At 40.9% G+C, this 5,199-nt stretch overlaps 1 pseudogene; it reads right to left on the reverse strand.

The window, feature by feature from the left end:
• Positions 1-395: 395 nt before the first annotated feature.
• LOC104808264 lies at positions 396-2,680 on the reverse strand (annotated as a pseudogene).
• Positions 2,681-5,199: the final 2,519 nt, after the last annotated feature.

Here is a 5,199-nt window from a genome sequence, read left to right on the forward strand (position 1 = left end):
ATATATATATATATATTGAACATGGCCTATTAAATTTATGAGACGGCTCTATATAAATATATAATAAAGATAAAAATATCCCTAATTTTTTTTAAATTATTTATCAAATCTTATATGCAATTTCGCAAGTATGAAGCAGAGGTTAATGAGACAGCATGAACAATGAACAGATACACAATGTCGGGAAGCCAATTTGCAAAGATCCAACAACCAGAGAAGAGTATCGAAACAAAATGGGATATGGATCTTACATCCTTACATCTTGCAATCCTTCAAGAAGATGGATGTGTAGATACAACCATGAACTTTCTCAACTCCCCCAAATGAAATCACAAGTTTCTGAAGAAAAAAAAAATCCCAAAACGAGCCACGAAATCTCTCTATGGCTAAAGACCTTATGAAGCCTTGTCCATCCCGAGTTCTTCCAAACGTTTCCACGTGGCTTCACATCTTGCTTATGTTTCAGCTTCTTTCGATTCATCTTCCACGAACTTGGCAAGGCATTCCTTGAACAAGGTGGAATCCAGGTCGTGGAATATCTTCCTAACATTCAGCGTCAAGCTATGGACAGCCTGATTCCGAGCGTTTCTCTCCAGCGCCGGGAAAATAATAGGTAGAATGACCTTACGGTTTTGCATTATTAGACTCTCAATGTGATCGTTGTTCCATAAGAACAAGGCTCTTTCTGCAACCTGTAACAAATCCATTCACATGAGCAAGTATGGTATCGCCTATTAAGCCTACATTACCTACTCGGGTTATACGTTATCAGAGAGGATAACATATCAGCTAAGAACATAACATTTATATACACATGCATATTTCTATATACACACATGCGTGTATAGCTACTACATAGACTAAAGATTAGCCCATCAAGTGCCATGTAGAATTCAGGGCTACTCTCCCAAAACGTAGGGAATTTAAGATTTTCATACCATCCAAAATACAATGATTCCTAAAGAGTTCAACGAACATAGGCAGCACACGTAAAATAGTAGAGATTTGATAATTCACAATGAGAAACGTGTTCATCGGAACCTCCTCTGTATCCTTACCACGAATGCTAAAATATGAGTCATATAATAAGGAAAAGATTCGCCCTTTTTTGAAATTTTATACCTCGTAGATCTCAGTGTCTTAGATTTTTTATGTGCAATCTATGTAAATCACCCAACACCAAATACAAGAAAGAATCTACCTTATCTAATACTGTGCAGTAATACTCCAATTATCAGTTCCTAGACAGTTTTGGCTATGATGATTTCCAAGAAGCAAATGGCAAAACTAGTTAGGTAACAAATAGATTAAAAAAAATGTTTCTGTAAGGCAATATATGTATCAATGTCAATCTAAGTTTGAGATTTTGATACATTTTATCACAAATAAACTGAGGACGAGATCAAGCAATGAAGGTATGCTACCAACACGGGACCCCACAACTCTCTCGAGGAATGTCAAGGGAAAGCAAAGCATAGGCTTCAAGAAGAATAGAGAATAACCTTTACCTGAAAGTGTAAGTTGTTTAAACAGCGGGCTATTTGGTGAAACAATGGAACCATGCACCTTTGGAATTCTGGCGGCTGAGTTGCTTCTAATACTTCCTCCAACTCATTCAGGAACATGACTTCCTTAGAACTATTTATCACAAGCCAGTATTTCAACAGTCCCCTTATAACCATGTCAGCAAGTTTGTAATCCTTTTCCAAAAACTGTGTAATACAATAAGACAACTGCTGATGGTATGTTGCCAAACATTTCGGTTCATGGAGAGGTATCAAAACAAGTACAAGAAACACTTTGTGCTTTTCCTTCAACGGAACAGCAAAGCCATTGATAGTTCTTCCCATATATCCCATTATGCTTCTCTATCTTGAAAACAAACTGGTAGAAGATATTGTTTATGGATTTCCTGATGAAAGGGTGATGAACCATGAATTTTCCATAGATATGATGGAGAATGGTTTTCAGGCAATCTCTTTCTCTTGGATCCTCTGAGTCGAATAAATCCAACAACAACAGGATAAAAATTGATCTACATATCTCTTGGCCAACTTAGTGTCTGAGATAACAAATCTTAAGAAAAGCTCATACACAAGTTGCAAATGAGGCCATGCAGGATCCATGGAGGGCTCTTCCTCCTCCAAATCAAGTCCATCGATAACTTTGTTTTCACGAGGCTAAGGATTTAGGGTTCTGAATATGTTAGCGGAAACCATTTTAATGACCTCTTGGATAACATTTTCACTGAACTTCCCACTGTCAGAAGTCACATAATCCACCAGCTCCAACAATGTCTGCTTCTTAATCTCCTTTTCCTTGATACTCTTTGTTGGGTCAGTAAAATCAAACACTACAGAGCACAAGTACAACTTTCTTATGAATAAGCTCTGCTTTTCAGCATTTGGAACATCTTTAAAACTCGGCATGGCTTCATAAGGGGTGAAAGCACTGTTCGAACTGGCCTTTATGTTCCTATCTTTAAACATCTTATCAGAAGCAGATTTAACACCTGGAGTGTTCTTGGAATGTGAATTTTCTGATCTCCCATTACCATGATCGCTGCTTTTTGAAGTGGAGGCAGTGGTGGTTTGGGAAGAAGAATGACCCCGTGTTGTCGTCCACGTTGATCACTCTTGGAGTGCTTTTTTGAAAGCTTACTTAGAATATGTTTCCACATTGTTCATATATAACCTGAAACACCGTCGAGACCTCTATCTAAACCAGGGTTCAGATTCTCATATCATATCCGACAACCTAAGAAGAACAAAACACCATTGAGATTGTAATCTTCACATCAACCCAGATCAGCAGATAGACTATACACAAAATGAAATGAGGAACCTGAAATAGAGACAAATCCCAAGAACTTACCCCAATTATAACAACAAATCTCCCTCGCTCTCTTCCTTATTCGACACCTTCGGCACGTCGCCCACAGAAGTTATCTCCTCTCCGACCAGAACCCAATTAAAAAAATTTGAACTTTGTGCGATTTCCAATCCTGAGAAAATCGCACAAATGAAACACAAAGACAAACCATCAGAGAACGAAGAGCAGGGAGAATCGCGCATTGATTGCTCAACAGAAAACAAGAGAATTGTTGTCCAAATAGCCTAGACAAAACATGAAGGGTCAACAAGAAAGAAAAAAGACCCGGATGAAGAAGACGATGGCAATAATGACGATGATAAACAATATGAAAGATATTATTTGACTTACTAATCTCGTGAGTTTACATTGTCATATATACACTTAGAGATATACCAACTTTCCTAATTACAAGTGATATCAAATATACTCCAAGATATAATGTATATCGCCTATACGCCCCCGCAAGATGGAGGTTCGGGAGAGACTCCAATCTTGACGCATATGGTTTGAAACGGTCCATGAGAGAGAGGTTTGGTGAGAACGTCCGCTAGCTGATCTTTGGAACTGACGTGTGAAACTCGTAACGAGCCATCATTCACTTGATTACGCACAAAGTGATAGTCCAAAGCAAGATGTTTCATCCGGGAATGAAACACCGGGTTGGCACATAGATATGTTGCCCCGATATTATCACAAAAGATCATCGGAGTAGAAGATGAGGAGAACCCAAGCTCGGCAAGAAGAGAGGTAAGCCAACAAAGCTCTGCCGACGTATTCGCAATAGACCTATATATATTCAGCCTCAGTGGAAGAGCGAGAATGCCCGGATAGTTCCTTAGAGGACCATGAAACAGGATGCTTGCCCAGATAAACGATGTACGCTCCCGTGGATTTGAAATCCCCAGGATCACTAGCTCAATCTGCATCACTAAAGGCATGAAGAGAGTGAGTGTTATTGGCAGAGAAGAAAATCCCCGAGGTACGTGTACCAACAAAGAAATGAAGCACTCTCTTCACGGCGAGCCAATGATCATCAGTGGGCGAGTGCATGAACTGCGAGAGTTTGTTCACGGCAAAGCTGATATCCGGTCGAGTGAGAGATAAATACTGAAGGCTACCAACCACCATACGAAACTCCGAGGGATCAGACAGAGGGGAGCCCGAGCTGACAGTATGACGTGATGTCGAAACCATGGGAGTAGAGACGTGCTTAGCATCGTGCATATTGATCCGGGCAAGAAGATCATTAATGTATTTTCTCTGACTCAGAAACAGACCCGAGGATGTCTGAGAGGCTTCAATACCCAAGAAGAAGGAAAGAGGGTCGAGGTCCTTTAATGAGAACCTAGAGGCAAGCGCTGAAATGAAGCCATCAATCCTCTTGGAGCAGCTTCCCGTAACAATTAATTCATCCACATATACAAGAATAAGCAACCACACATCGACATTACGAAAAATGAAGAGCGAGGCATCAGCAACCGAGTTTACAAATCCTTGAGTAAGAAGAAACGTACGGAGTGTTGGGTTTCCTGGGATCTCATGAGCGAATCCTATTCCTAAGAGATCGATTCTAGGGTTTGCGCAGCGGATATAAAACAAAAATTTAATGAAACCCTAGAACCATGCTGCTATGATTCGTAGAAACGTTAGAACGCTTACCTCAATCGATCCGGGGCCTGTATCAACTGAAGAATTCGTTCGATCACGAAAGGCAGGAAGATTACCTCGCCCTCTACACGTATCCACACCTCGGGATGGATTCCAACGATTGGAACTTGTCTGCTAGGACTCGAATCTCTATTCGATTTGTGCACTTTGATAAAACGAGACTTTGAATTCCTTGAACTCTTTGGATCTCACCAAAATCTCTTAGAATTCTCTGAAAGTCGGCTCTCAAAAAACTCTATCTAATTAGGGTTCTTAATCTCCTTCTTATAAAGTGATTTAACCCTAATTCGGTTTAATTTCGGAAAAACTGAAGCCCGGAACGGACGGTCCAGAGATACACGCGGACCGTCCGTTCCAGCACGTGGAACGGACGTTCCGCTCACGTGGACCGTCCGGTCTGGTTCGGGCGGACCGTCCGTTCTGGACTTTCTGGTCCGTCCGTTCCAGCCCCTTCCGTCTCGGTTTTTCGTCGTTTTCTCTCGTGCATTTGTCCTTCCCTGCGTGTGTGACCCTGTAGGCTCATTCGATATAGCAGTATAACCCGAAATCTCTATTTCGGATATACAAGTCATAGGCGGTCTCTAGCAAGACACTATGACTACCTATCTCGAATAGAGTTGGTTCGTGATCTTACGAACACCAGTGATGATTCCGGCT

The sequence above is a fragment of the Tarenaya hassleriana genome, unplaced genomic scaffold (assembly GCF_000463585.1).
Source record: "Tarenaya hassleriana unplaced genomic scaffold, ASM46358v1 Cleome14, whole genome shotgun sequence".
Classification (NCBI taxonomy): domain Eukaryota; kingdom Viridiplantae; phylum Streptophyta; class Magnoliopsida; order Brassicales; family Cleomaceae; genus Tarenaya; species Tarenaya hassleriana.